This window comes from Erinaceus europaeus, chromosome 20 (genome assembly GCF_950295315.1).
Source record: "Erinaceus europaeus chromosome 20, mEriEur2.1, whole genome shotgun sequence".
Taxonomy (NCBI): domain Eukaryota; kingdom Metazoa; phylum Chordata; class Mammalia; order Eulipotyphla; family Erinaceidae; genus Erinaceus; species Erinaceus europaeus.
Genome location: NC_080181.1, coordinates 45,965,267 through 45,980,326, shown reverse-complemented (window position 1 = coordinate 45,980,326; position 15,060 = coordinate 45,965,267). Strand labels below are relative to the sequence as shown.

Below are 15,060 nucleotides of genomic sequence, written 5' to 3'. Positions count from 1 at the left end.
GCACCACGTGCACTTAACCAGCTGCGCCACCTCCCGAACCCCCACATTTACTTATTTATTCACTTCTCTCTCTTTCATTCAGTTTGAAGTTCAACCCTGTGTTCTTTGATCACTAGTAGACACTGTAAAACAACCTGTAAGCTGCATTCATACTAAAAAATGTCAGTTTTCATCTTTGTTTACAATGCCATCACACCGAGTCAGCTCCTAAAGCCTCTGAGCAATTCCTGGCCCTGAGAGCGCTCGGAACATTAGGGGGAAGAGATGAGGCTCAGAAATTCACAGCACAAGCATTGTTGCAAGTGAGACATGGGGACAGAACAAGAGGGTGTGCACATGTAAATGTGACAGTTATAGCAATGCTCAGGTATCAGAAGTGGTTTTTAAACTTTCTGTGATATTGTTCTGCTCTTAAAAATAAGCCCCCCCCCCAAAAAAAAGCATGCTAGAACCACAAGATCATAGGGCTGGTGAAATACTGGTAACTCACTTAGTGTGCAACTTTGTCATGTGTGTAACCTAGGTTCAAGCCTGGCCCCCCCTGCACTAAAGGAAACTTTGATGCTATGCTATTACTCTCTCTGCCTCTCTGACAGCTCTCTCTCTCTCAAAAAAAAAAAAAGTAAAATAAAAAAGAACTACAAGATGGGGGGAGCACAGCATGTTAAGCGCACCTGGCGCAAAGTGCAGAGACCGCCCTGAGAATCCCGGTCGCTCCCCACCTGCAGGGGAGTCTCTTCACAAGCAGTGAAGCAGGTCTGCAGGTGTCTATCTTTCTCTCCCCCTCTCTGTCTTCCCCTCCTCTCTCCATTTCTCTGTCATATCCAACAACAACAATAGCAACAACAACAATAATAATAACCATAACAATGAACAACAAGGGCAACAAAAATGGAAAAAATAGCCTCCAGGAGCAGTGGATTGGTAGTGCAGGCACCGAGCCTCAGTGATAACCCTGGAGGCAAAAATAAATAAATAAATAATAAAAGAATTGTAAGATCAAATGTTGCTAATATACAATGCCATTTAATATGCCCTGAATACAACTGGTTTCTCATTATGAGTCAACAGTGAACTTTAAGGAGAACGGAAAATTTAGAAATTATGAAATGTAATTACTGAGACACATAAGGGGAAAAAATAAATAGCTGATTTTTTAAATTAGAAACTATACACCCCAAGATATGCAATGGCCTTCAGAGTTGTTTCTGTAGGAAGACTGACCTTATTCTAAGTAGTCACACTTACTGACTAAATCACACCACTGTCCTCACTCCCACTCTTGTTCCTTAACCTGAAAACCTCCAGCTCAGGATTAGAGGGGCTCCTGTCATGCGTGCCCCCCAAACACCACAATATATATTTTTAAAAGATTACTTTTTTATTTTGGAGAGGGAAAGAGAGAAGTTGAGAGGGAATGGGGAGAGAGGGCGGGGGGGGGGTTTAGATAAAGAAACACCTACAGCACTGCTTCACTGCTCATGAAGCTTCTTGCCACCTGCAAGTGGGGATGGAACTTGAACCCAGGTCCTTATACTGTACTGTGTTCACTCAATCAGGTGGGCCACTTCCCAGCCTCCACAGTATGTATTCCAACGCATTGTTCCCTAGCTGTTTTCTATGCTAGTGCCCTACACTTTACTATGAGCTTCTTGCTGCAAAATTGATGGTCTGCCCACATATGCCTATGAGGAGCTGGGGTGGAGGGCACCAGAAGGAGTTTTCTTAAATGAATGAATGAGTAACAATAACAGGAAATTGGGAGGGATGAAAACGACTGCAGTGTTCCGCCTCTGCCAAAAAACAAAACAAAACATTAACTTGTCGACTGTAAACTATTAATTCCCCAATAAAGAAATAAAAAAAAAAAAACATCATGGGGGAGTCGGGCTGTCACGAAGCAGGTTAAGCGCATGTTGCGCAAAGTGCAAGGACCTGCATAAGGATCCCGGTTCGAGACCCCGGCTCCCCACCTGCAGGGGAGTCGCTTCACAGGCGGTGAGGCAGGTCTGCAGGTGTCTCTCTTTCTCTCCCCCTCTGTGTCTTCCCCTCCTCTCTCCATTTCTCTCTGTCCTATCCAACAATGATGACATCAATAACAACAATAATAATAACTACAACAACAATAAAAAGAGAACAAGGGAAGCAAAAGGGAAAAATAAATAAAAAACATAACGGTTTATTACAAAAAAAAATCAATATATATGTTGGGCCTTTCTTTGTGAACAATGATGATGGCAAAATGCCTGGTGTACTGAGTGACTTAGTTTAAAAACATGTCAGGGGGCTGAGAGGTGGCTACCTGGTTGAGTGCACGTTACAGTGTACAAGGACCCAGGTTTGAGCTCCAGGTCCCCACCTGCAGGGGGAAAGCTTTGCGAGTGGTGAAGCAGTGCTGCAGATGTCTCTCTCACTCTTTGTCACCCCTTCCCTCTCAGTTTCTGGCTGCCTCTATACAATAAATAAAGATAATAACAAAAATTTTAAAAAAAGTCAGGACTGGGGGTGGCACACCTGCTATAAGCACAAGTTACCAGGTGCAAGGACTTGGGTTCAAGCCCTCTGACCTCACCTGCAGGGGGGACATTTCACAAGTGGTGAAGCGGGGTTTCAGGTGTCTCTCTCCTCATTCACTCGCAACTCCTCTCTGTCCTATCAAATACGTACATAAGGAAATACAAAATTGTATTTTAAAAATCATGTCAGCTCTTGCATGGATTAGGACAACTGACTTCCGCCCTTCTCTGCTGTTCCTGCCACTGAGCAGCGGTGATCTTTTCAGGAAAGCACCTGTACCTGTCCTACCTCGACTTAAATGGCTCTGCAGCCAGTTTGAGCCACCCCCCCCCACTCTCCTCCACCACTAGTCACCACTCCCCCCACTCTGCAGGGCTACGGGGTTGTGTGTGTGGGGGGCTTCCTTCTCGCCCCTTCGGCCAGCAGCCAAGCTTTTCCCAGCATCGGAGACCTTGCATTTCGCTTCCTCTAAGAGGGCTGATCCCTCCCCATTCGCTCGCTGCTCAATTTGTCACTTCCTCGGAGATCTTTCCGGAGCACCCAACTAAAACGTCATCATATCTGAATCACACTCTTCCGTCTGACTGCAAGGCTTTCTTTTTCCCAGCACCTTGGACATGGGACCTGTCAGTCTCCCCAGTTCAGGCTCCAACCCCGCGAATGAGCTCTTCGATCGGGTTCGTTATCGTCCCAAGGCCTCAAGCCGGACCGATAAAATGAGCTTTAAATGGATCAGTGCACTTCACAGACGTGTTCAAATCGCACATTTCCCCCACGCACTTTTATTCCCGGGGCTCCGTGGGGTTTGCCATTCTTGCAGGAACCGCCGCCGCCACCGCAAGGGTAGTCCTCTCTCAGCACGGGGGAGGCAGGCTCCGCCGGGAGGTAACACCTCTCCTCCCTCGCTAGGAACCTCTGCCTCCCCGATTTCAAACCCCCCGGTCCAGTCTCTCCATCTACAGCACACACGCCACCCTGCGCCACGCAGCTCAGCGGTCACTCCCACTCACCTGCTAAGGGTGTAGCTACTCAGCCATGGCACCGCCATTCACGTGAACTCTGGCCCCCGCCGGCCACCGTAGCTCACTTAAAGTCCCGCCCAATCCCGCCTTCCGCATGCGCCAAGGCCCGGTCTGGCGTGCAGTGTTTCTTAGCAACCGCTCTGAGTCCCTTAGCCGGGGGCGGGGCCTCGGAAACCCCACGGGGGAAGCCGAGGGCAAGCGAGGGCGGCCAATCGGAGACAAGCCCCGGCCTCCTCGGACACGCCTCCTGAAACTGTCGCGAATCCGCGGGCGGCTTTACGGCAGCAAGGGGAGGGGCCAGGTGGAGAAAAGGAAGGCAGCAACCAATCAGGTTGGCTTCCCTCCCCGCGCCCCCGCCCCTCCTCAGAGCTGGTTTACGGCTCGGGGCTCAGACTCCAGTGAGGCCGCTGATTGGCTGCTGAAGGCTTGGTCCCATCCCAGTGACCCCAAAGTGCTGAAGGGAGGGGGCGGGGGTGGCCCAGTGCAAAGTGCATCCCGAAAGCCCCCTGCCTGGAGTCTCGGCGGCTGGCGCTTGGGACTCTGTATGAACTGGGATCTCGCCGTCCCCGATCTCCCGGTAGCTGGGAATCTCCGGCCCGGAGCGAGCGAGGCAGCCCCCTGCTCCGAGCCCTCGGACCGGGACTGCCCCCCCACGGGAGGGAGCCGGGACTTCCTCCCTGCACCCCTGCCCGGGGCTGCCCGGCCGCCCGGACCGCCGCCCCCCGCCTGCTGACCGTCTGGATGCCCGCCGTGCTGGAGCGCTGAGGCTCCGGAGACGATCGGGAACCGCCGGGTCCGGCCCTGCCCGGGGTGTTTCTTCAATGGAGAAGTTGGTGAGTGTGGAGGAGGCTGAAAGGAGGAAGAGAAGCAGCAGCTGAAGAGACAGGTAAAGTCAGTTACCTCCTCCGAGGAGGGGCCGGGCTGTGTCTGGGACGGAGCCGGAATCTCTGTCTGTCCTCAACACTTCCTCAGAGCCCCCCCGCTCCTTGCCCTCGGGCTCTCACTGCTTTCTGATGTTTCCCCCCCCTTTTCTTCTTCCAGATCTGAAGTGGCTGGAGGGGAGACCAGAGAGCAGGAAAGGAGTCTCGCCCACCTGCTGGAGAAGCAGCCCCAAGCCTTCCCCCAGCATCCTCTCTCTGTCCAGGTAATGCAGCCCTCCCGCCCCCATTGTTTATTTCTGGCCCCTACCTCCTTCAATCTGTACTATCTCCCCCGCCCCCGGGCAGCTTACCTAGAAATGCACCCCTTTCCTAGCTGCCATCAAAAGTAGAAATACTCTCTGTGCCATGATGCTCAACATTGAGACTCCCTTCTCTGTCCCAGATCCATTTCTGTCCTCCCTAACCTCTCTGTGCAGTGTGTTTCCGGGCCTGGTTGGTTTTATCTGTGGGTGCACTGCACCATTTGCCCTGTTCTGAGACTTTGAGACCTTTTTTGTATCTCCCCCGTCATCCTCCACACACCCCCAAGCCACCTCTCTCTAAGGAATTCCTCAATTCCTTAATTGCTTGTTAATTCTGAGTGACACTGCTTTTTAATTAAGCAGCACCCCTCCCATTTCCCCCCCTTTTTTTTTTCTTCTGATCACCTGGCCCCCTACCTCCATCAGGATTTTTTTTTTTTTTTTTTACTTAAGTGCTTAAGGGTTTCTTTAGTAGAAGGAGGTTTAGTAATGGCCTGAACGTTAGGAGTTTTAAAAAATCATGTGCCCCCCCCCCCCAGTAAAAAGTGAACTTACGTACCTTAATAGTGTGAATGACGTGAAAGCTGCATTTGCCTCAGAAGTACTTAAGTCTAATTAACTCTTTGGGCTTTTGTGTGTTTCCGTGTGGCACGTGAATGGGCTCTGACGCTGTTGTGAAAAGATAAATGGTATTTGTTACAGCTCAGGTTTTCTGGAAGAACTGATAAAAGCCGCACAAGGTGCTGTGACTCATTTGACAATCAAAATTTAAAGACAAAGGAGCATTTTGGTGTATTTAGGGACCAGGGCTTTATTTTTCCACTCACCACAAATAAGATTTCTCATTTCAAAACCCTTGCAGAGAATTTGCTAGATGGAAATGTAAGCATCTTTTTTCTTGTGATCACATTTCAGCCTCTGTATTTTGTTGCTTGTTCTGAAAATACAGGGTAAGTTTAGGGCTTCCCTGAAATTCCTGAAGTGAGATACAGTGAATGACTTTTCTCATGCCCAGTAATGGGAGTAAAAGGTGATTCATTCATCTCAGACTTATGTTAGTGCCTCAGAACGTTGAGGAACTTTTAGGTACAAAGAAGTACTGGAAATGGCGGATGTTGGTGTATCTTTTACTTACTCTCTGTCTTCCACAAAAAGATATCTTTACTGATTTGTATAGTTGTCAAGATAAAGCGCTAAAGGTACTTTTAAGGTGTTTCCGATTTTGTGTGTTCTTGAATTAGAATTGAACGTGCTTCACCGCATGGGATAGAATCACTATCAGCATTGAACAGGCATTATATGTGCAAATATGAAGTCGGGGGTCGTTGTCCATTTCATTTTGGTAAAAGTTAAACAGAAGTCTATAAAGTTAAAAGCTAATCTCATCATTTAAGCATATGAAGCACCTGAGAGATACGGAGTTTTTAAAGAATGCTAGAATGTTTGAAGTATGTTTTTATATAAAATATATAAAAACATACTTCAAGCATTCAAACATAATTTAAAGATTAGTTTTTCATTTTTATTTATTGCTTTTCACCAGAGCACTGCTCAGATCTGGCTTATGGTGGTGTGTGGGATTGAACCTGAGACTTCAAAGCTTCAGGCATGAGAGTCTCTTTGCATAACCATTATGCAATCTCCCTTGGCCAATATTAGTTTGTTTATTTGAGAAAAGGCCAAGAGAACATCAGAACATTGCTCAGCTTTGGCATAAAAGGTGGTACTGGTGATTGAACCTGTGAGCTCTGGGCCTCAGGTATACTAGTTAAGCTGCCACCCTGCTCTTGGAGTTTGTTTTTAAGGTCAAAACAGATGACATATTTTCAGGTCAGCATTTGTTCTACTTTGCATTGAACTCCAGGACACTTTCATTTCTGAGGGGTGTTCTCAACCAAGAGGGAGCATAAGACTGTGTTGAGCCCAGCTGTAACGTGTAAAGACTGGTTTCTTGCCAGTCCATTCTCAGTGCTTAAATAATAATTCATTGATCCATTCTCAGTTTTTAAATAAATTCTTTTTTTTAATATTTGTTTATTCCCTTTTGTTGCCCTTGTTTTATTGTTGTAGTTATTATTGTTGTTGTCGTTGTTGGATAGGACAGAGAGAAATGGAGAGAGGAGGGGAAGACAGAGAGGGGGAGAGAAAGATAGACACCTGCAGACCTGCTTCACCGCTTGTGAAGCAACTCCCCTGCAGGTGGGGAGCCGGGGCTCGAACTGGTATCCTGCCACCAGTCCTTGCACTTTGCTCCACCTGTGCTTAACGCACTGCGCTACCGCCCGACTCCCCCCATTCTCAGTTTTTAGTGGGGTTTCTAAGGTTGGAAACTGTAAGTTGTCAGTATCTATTGCTAATATTAGTGTGATTGAGAGCATTTTGCTTGGGTTATGACAGACATTTAAAATATTTCACATGGGTTCTTTTTTAATCAACACGGCTACTTATGCAGAACATCTACGTGATAGTTGAGTTGCTATTCTGTTGTTAGTCACATGGCTTTGAAGGGAAAAAAAAAAACCCTACCTTCATATCTATAACCAAACATAAACTTGTAATAGTTTAAGGAGAATATTTTTAGGGGGGCAGGGGTTGGTGACTCAAGGAAGCTGGTGGCTTACTTCTCTGGGATGCTCTTTTTCATCCAGGTAGAAAGAAGAAAAACAGGAGATGATACCATATCCCTCCCATACAGTGACAAGAGCTTGGACCAGTGAGTTCTCTTTCCAACTCCAGATTTTAAGTGAAGCTGTTTAGTGATCATCTTTAGTCTGCTATGGACAACGCTTGCTTTCCATCCATTTTAACCAAAGAGATGCCATTCACAATTACTTAATGTTGACAGGGACAGTATCGCTCTGCTTGGTTCACATTTACTTGTCAGAGGTGGGTGCTATCCCTACTACTACTGCTAGCGTTTGCCCTTCTTCCGTAGCCAGTCAACAGCGTCAGGTTGACTCAATTCTTCTTCTTCTAGCGTTTGCCCTTCTTCCGTAGCCAGTCAACAGCGTCAGGTTGAGCCTGATGTAAAGTTCCGAGACCTCCTTTGAATCTGGAGAGGTGGCAGTCGTTGACTATGTGGGTCATAGTCTGTCTGGAGCCGCAGGGGCAGTTCGGGTCGTCTCTGGCTCCCCAGCGATGGAACATAGCGGCGCAGCGGCCATGGCCTGTTCGATAGCGATTGAGAAGGGCCCGATCATAACGTGCCAGGTCAAAGCCGGGTTGACGCTTGCAGGGGTCTGTGATGAGGTGTTTGTTCTTGACCTCAGCTGACTGCCAGCTCTGTTTCCAAGAGTCTGGAACAGAGAAGTTCAGTGTAGGCGTAGGGGACCAGATTGGGTGACGAGACGTCAAGTGTTGGACAGGGTGGGCGAAGATATCCGCGTATATTGGCAGGTCCGGTCGAGTGTAGACGTGGGAAATGAACTTAGATGATGCCGCATCCCGATGAATATCTGGTGCTATCCCTAAGAAATCTGAAGTCAGATGAAAGCCATTGCTAGCCTCTCTAATACTTTCCTTTCAGTCTTTCATTCTCATTTGAAGACATTCTGTCTCTATTCTTGTAAATGTCTCAGGCATTGGCCTGATGCTACTAAGAAAACCCTCTCAGACATGGTTTGAGAAAATATTCACAGAACCTTGTCACCTGACTTCATGATTTAAATTTTTGAGTCTGCATAAGTGGATTATAAAATTTCCTTTACCACTGCACTTACATTTCATAGGAATTGTTGGCTTTTCCACTAGAAAAATTGTGAGAATCAAAGGTATGTTGTGCTTGATAATAAATCCTGTTTTCTGTGGAGGCTCAGTCATATGGAGGAAATGCAAATACTCTTTGTTTCAGAGTGTTGAGACTATGTTGAGTAGGACTGAAAACCACACTTCTTAATTTTGGACTTGAGACTCTTGATCATACAAACACAACTCACTAACATATAACACCAGCCATTTGCACACTGTGGGCCTTGTAGGGCTTCTGCATCTCCTTCCATCTTGGGGCATGTGATCCATTGGTAGGTTTCACTTTGTCAGGCCTGACATCCTTGGAAGTTGGTGGTTTTATTTCCTTACCCACCTGTGTCTCTATTTACTCTACATTATTCTGCAAAGATTTCCTCCTTTTCTTCTTTTTTTTTCTATGTTTTATAATCTTTTTTTTTTTTTTAACCAAAGCATTGCTCAACTCTTTTGAGTAGCTAGCTGTTACCTTGTTTCCAGTTTGTGTGAAATTTGAAAACACAGTTTTAATTTGTATCAGTTAATCAAAAAAATGTGTGGACTTTCAGTGAAACTAATATACAAAAAAAAAGCCATTAATGACTAATCTCTTTTGCTGAGGGGAGGTGGGGACATGTGGGCAGATTTGGTGAGAGTTAAGTAATTATATATATGCATATATTCATATTATGTAAATATGTCTTTTAAATATTTACTAATATGGGTGTGAGAAACCAGAGCATTGCTCAGCTCTAGTCTATATAGTGCCAAGTACTGAACTTGGTTCCTCAGGTATGTCAGCCCATGGCTCTACTGTTAAGCTTTCACCCTGCCTTCTATTTTATTTTCTTTCAGTTATTTTGTTTTGTCGCTGTATGCTGTTAATATGGACTTTTCCTTTTTAATTGTGTGAGATCGGAAGCTTCGGTTTTAATTTAATCTTACTTTGCACGCATATGGAAATAGGTAGTAATTCATTTCAGTTATTTAATTTACAGCTTCTAATATAAAAGCTTAGAGGCCTAGATTACTGTTGGTTGTGTTTTATGGTTGGTTGGTTGTTTTGTCCTGGTTTTGCTCTTGACCTCATGTAGAAAAGAACATAAGAATTCATAAAATTTAAACATGGCATTAACATTGGGCAGTGAGAGCACAAATAAAATGACAGGCATGGGGGGTGAATAGCTTGATTCTGATAACATATTGCTAAGGTTTTCCTTGTTTGCATTATTATTTGTCTTTCTTTTCTGACTGCATCTGGAATGGAATTTCTCAAGAACACACCTTCACGCGTTTAATCTGAGTCCACAAGTAACCATTAGTTCAGAATAACTTAAATTATGCAAAGTGTATTTATTCAGAAAACTGTCTCTGCCTACTTGTTTGTTTTATAGATGACTTTCATAAATTATCAGATTTTCAGATTTGTTCTCCTTGAGGGCAAATAGTTTTTCTTTTTTTTTTTTTTTTCTGTTCTCATCTCAGAACTTCCTGTGTGGTTTTAATAAGCAATGTTACCACAGAATAGTGTTTTTACTTTTTAAATATCATAGTCCATCCATTCCCCCACCCACCCCCCACTTATATACACACACTAATGACTGTACTTTGTTAAAAATTCAGCTCTCAGAAATAAAGCCAGTCTAACACAAATTCTCTGATGTTTGGGCCTTTTGGAATGTTCTGGTAATAAGTTGTCCGTATCATTTGAGGAATGCAGATAACTGGGTTCCTATGTGCATGAGGTCTGTGTCTGTGTTTCTTTTTCCTGAGAAGACTGGTACATGCGAGGTGTGTTTTGACACCCCTCTCCCATTTTTGTGTCTAAATCTGTAGTTACTAACGAATGTGCTAATATCAGGAAAGAGAAAAAAAGAAGATTGTAGCATTTCTAGGGTCATTTAATCCCTTTCGAATGGGCAGAGCTCTCTCCTAGAATGCCCTCAGAGGTAATACCAGTGGCCAAGACCTAGCACTGTGTAACAGACATGTACTCAAGGAGACTTTGGCTCCTCTGATTGAAGTCACCCATAGAAATTGTCACCCGTCCTTGTTGCTGGCACATCCTTTTCATGGAGAGAAATAACTCAACCCCTGTACCATCCACACACATCTGCCTTCTCTTAATATTAGTAAGTGAATAGCAGTTCCTGCTTCCCTCAGCCTTTATCTCACATCCTTCTATACCTCCCAAGGCCAGAGTGACAGTGACGATGGGTAGATGGAAGACGACATTCTTCTGAGGATTCACTTTTTTTTTTTTTTTCTTTTGTGGCTTCAGGTCCAAGATAACTAATGTTCGCTATCACTTCCCTGTACAATTTTTCATTCAGTATCCATGAGAGAGAGAGACTTGACAAAGCACAGCAGCTGTGTACCATCCATGCAGCTCCCTAGTGTACAGTCCATGGTGCTCCTGTGTGGTGCTGGGGTTTGAACCCAGGGCTTTGCACATGGTGAGGCTTGTGCTCTACAAGGTGACATACTTATACACACACCACCACCACCACCACCACCACCACCACCACCACCACCACCACCACCACTACCACCCCCCAAACAAGGACTCATGGAAATTTAAAACAATTGAAGTTTCTCCACAGAAGCTTCTGATATAGGGGATGTCAGAGGTAGTTAGAACTAAGGTGTCCAGAGTGATGTTGGCTCTTGAAGTTTAGATGTAGCTTGTTTCTGGAAAAAAGGGAAAAGATCATGTTTGTTTATGGAGATACTGGAGGCTTATCATGGAAGACATTGCATTTTTTAAACAAACTTTTACCTTTCAGAATCATTTTAGATTTTACAGAAAAACTGTGAAGGTAGTGCGAATTGCCACACACTCACACTCTGTCCCTGCTCTTAACATCTTATATTATTAGACTCATTGGTCACAGCTAATCAACTGTTGCTGTACTTAGCTTTTTTTTTCTTAACTATATACCTATTTTGATAGGTCAGAGAGAAATTGAGAGGGGAGGAGGAGAAAGGAAGAGAAACAGTAAGATACTTGCAGACCTGCTTCACCATTCATGAAGCTTCCCCCTGCAGGTTGGGAACAGGGGCTTGAACCCTGGTCCTTATACAGGGTATCGTGTGCACGCTCAACCAGGCACACCGCCGCTCAGCCCCTATTCATCGGCTTTTATCGAACCATTTCTTTGCTTTCTGTTCCAGATCCCTGGGAAGCTATGTTACTTTTAGTTGCCTTGTCTCCCTTAAGTTGCTCCTGACTGTCGATTTCTCAAACTCTCCATGTTTCCTTCTTTGTCCTTATACAACTAGACTGGGGATGTGCAGTGGGGCCTAGACCCTAGGGGTAAATTTCCATTCTCACCCCATATAATCAGCGTGAATTGGCAGTGTTGGTATTAACCATGATAACTTGGCACAAGCAGTGTCTGTTGTAATTAATATCAACATTGCTAACTCATATTGACCCCTTGTTAAGTCTCCCTTTGACGTTACCCTCTTTGGCTGACAGTGTCCAGATCTCCCTATTATGCCAAATACCATTTAGTTGATACTTATTTTATCCTTTGGGTTATTATCTAATAGGACTTTATTTTGTTGTTCAAATGGTTCCACCTTGGCTGTTGAGAGGGTTTGTTTGTTTGTTTGAGTTGGGCTTCCAAGCATATGCTAACAAAAATCTTTGGCCTCCCTTGAAGAAATCTGGTGAGAAAAACTAAGGTATGAAGCCAGGAGAAGGCAAACGTCAACTCACTAGCCTGGGATGACTGGGAACTCCTGTGTATTGCTCTTCTGTGTAGTGCTTCAGGTTGCCAAGCAACCTTGCTCAGATGCTAGAGATCTCACATACCCCTCCTCTGGGATGGGGCAACTCTTCAAGTTCTGGGAGTCATTCTGGTGTCTGAAAGTGTCTGAAAGTCATTTTACATGTGTTCTGAACCTTTATGGCACTCTTAGACCTTGGATTCAGTTGACATAGAGGATGACCTCTTTTCTTTGGTTGTACAGAGACTTTTTGTCAGAATTCAGATTCAACAGTACTGGTGGTGGTTTCATCCTGTGGTGATGGGTGTGCTTAAATGTGTAACCCTTTCAAAATGATTACCAGGGCAGGTGAAGGACCAGCACTTAAAGACAGTCTCTTTGTTGAATGCTTACACGTTTTTGTTCTGGTCCTGTTTGGAAAGAGCAGAAAACTGTATCCATTAAAATGTAATTCAAATAGAGTAGTTTTGAAAATACATTCTGACTAGAGGAAATAGAAGACCCCACTTGCATTTGAATTCCAAGCATGTGATGTATTTTTTTTTCCTTCGTTCTTTTTCAAAACACTGCCTTTCTAGAAAAAACAAAAACAAAAAAACCTGAAAATAAATCAAATCATATTCTCTTCCACTTTGGGGTTTAATGTAGCTAACTATACTTATATTTTCCTTCTTTCTAAGGATCTGTCTGAGTTCTTCCTCTGCTCTGTGGGTTGGTTGAAAAGTGTTGGAATTTTAGCTCATAGATAGGTATCTCATGCCCATGACTTTGATTCCTTATTGTTTTCAGAAATAATTTCCCATAATCATTGCCTTGTCTGTTTTTAGGTTTAAAGAAGCTCATTCGTGCCACTGTCTGAATACAGTCTGAGCCCCCTTCCCACAATGCTTTGTGTGCACCATGGTTATTAGGCAGTCTGCATATCAGGAGAAGGAACATTCTTCCATTAGGTAAGTGATTCAAGGCCCTCAGCCATTTGTGCTCTTCTGGGTAAAACATTCAGTCCATGCTTTTCTATTTTTCCTTCAAATCAGTTAATGCATATAAAACAAAGCACTCACTAAAAGCACATGTGAGCCTATGTAGATATTGTTGGCATCTTTTTCTTGCCTAGAGAAACTCTTTTAAGAAAGTCATTCAGTTTTTTTTTTTCTAATAATCTGGTTTGGATGAGTGTTCTGTACTTATTTCCTCTAGTGGTCTTTGACATCACTAAAATAGTGCAAAAGGACTCTCAAAAGTTCTACAACAAGAGTCTTAATTTCAGTGTCAGTTGAAAAAGGAATCAAATGAAGAGATAGAGGGGGCAGTTGTATTTATTAAGAAAGTAAATTATCCAGAAATTATCTCATGTACCATTTTTCTCTGAGGAAATAGCTCTTTCTATCTATAGCCTAATATTTATAAATTACATCTCTTAGTAGTGACATTTAATGAATTTATAACTGTTTCCTGTGTATAAAACAATATCAGATATTTGATCTTATTCATAAGCTGTGATGATTTCACCTAAGTTAGGATTAAATTCACCTTAGTACAATCTATAGCAAGAAGTTTTACAAAGTAAAATATTATTGGTAACAAGATTATCCCAAGATGTCTAACCTACATATAGGACCAAAATGTCTTCAAAGGCTTTTATCACTTCATTTCTTTATTTTTAGAAATAGAAGCCTGCTAATTAAGACCTGAGTTTAACCTCTTCTTTAAAATTAGCACAAATGGGGTGACTTCCTAGAAGCATGATAGTTTAAGTTAATGTACTTAAAAAACTTTAAGGAGGGGCTAGGTAGTGGCACACCTGATTGAGCACATGTTACCCTGAGCAAGGACCTGGATTCAAGTCCCTGGTCCCCATCTGCAGGGGGGACACTTAATTAGAGCAGGACAGCAGATGTCTCCTCTCTCTCTCTCTCTCTCTCTTTCCCCCTCCCTTCCCTCTTGATTTCTCTGTCATTATAAAAAAAATTAAAAGTACTGTAAAATGTTTTTTTGTACACACACAAAGTGTAGTTGTTGTTTTTGTTGTTGTTGTTTTTTGCCAGTTCAGTTGAGACTTTTATTTGAAGGAGATCTCATTTTATATGAGTCTAAGCACACACTTCTTTTGAAATTTATTAAAAGTCAAGGGAATTCAATCTACTTTTCCTTGAAAATATTTTTCTTCATTATTCAATAATAGGTTGTTTAGAGGCAGCTTTTAAAAAATGTTTCGTATGCTCTTGCTACTTTGAATTGTATAAAACTTGTGGAAAACATTAGAATAAGTGTGAAAGATGTGGCAGGAAAAAGAAGGGAGAGATAAGTCAGTTGTGTGTCGTGTAAGGTAACATGGGGAGGTGAGAAAGAAACAAACAAACAAAAGGAAAGTCAATCTCTCCCAAACATTTTTTTTTCCCTCCAGGGTTATTGCTGGGCTCGGTGCCTGCACCATGAATCCACTGCTCCTGGAGGCCATTTTCCCCCTTTTGTTGCCCTAGTTGTTGCAGCCTCGTTGCTTTTATTATTGCCATTGTTGACGTTGCTTTGTTGTTGGGTAAGACAGAGAGAAATGGAGAGAGGAGGGGAAGACAGAGAGAGAGGGGAGAGAAAGATAGACACCTGCAGACCTGCTTCACCGCCCGTGAAGCGACTCCCCTGCAGGTGGGGAGCCGGGGGCTCGAACCGGGGTCCTTACGCCGGTCCCTACGCATTGCGCCACGTGAGCTTAACCCACTGTGCCACCGCCCGACCCCCACATTTTTTTTTTAACTCACTCACCTTTGTTCACTTTCCCCAACGTTTTTCCCTTTGGGAATTAAAAATAAAATATTCACTATGATTGAAATTCTTTGAGGACTCACCCTTAGGGTTTTGTCATTTTTAACTGATTTTCATAAT

At 43.8% G+C, this 15,060-nt stretch overlaps 2 protein-coding genes across 5 annotated transcripts in view; one reads left to right on the top strand and one right to left on the bottom strand.

Annotated features, from left to right (window-relative positions):
* LINS1 (lines homolog 1) overlaps nucleotides 1-3,656 on the bottom strand; it is a 30,658-nt gene extending 27,002 nt beyond the window's left edge. The window contains exon 1 of one of the 3 annotated variants that reach the window (XM_060179305.1): nucleotides 3,524-3,656. The gene's annotated coding sequence lies outside the window, so the exon portion shown is untranslated. Of the gene's footprint in view, nucleotides 1-3,127; nucleotides 3,442-3,523 lie in introns of those variants that run through there. The other 2 variants (XM_007529154.3, XM_060179306.1) reach the window with 2 other exon arrangements.
* A 260-nt stretch (nucleotides 3,657-3,916) lies between these two features.
* Nucleotides 3,917-15,060, top strand: part of ASB7 (ankyrin repeat and SOCS box containing 7) — a 49,660-nt gene continuing 38,516 nt past the window's right edge. Inside the window, exons 1-3 of one of the 2 annotated variants that reach the window (XM_060179304.1) lie at nucleotides 3,917-4,372; nucleotides 4,581-4,683; nucleotides 13,008-13,130. The gene's annotated coding sequence lies outside the window, so the exon portion shown is untranslated. Of the gene's footprint in view, nucleotides 4,426-4,580; nucleotides 4,684-13,007; nucleotides 13,131-15,060 lie in introns of both variants that reach the window. The other variant, XM_007519594.3, reaches the window with a different exon arrangement.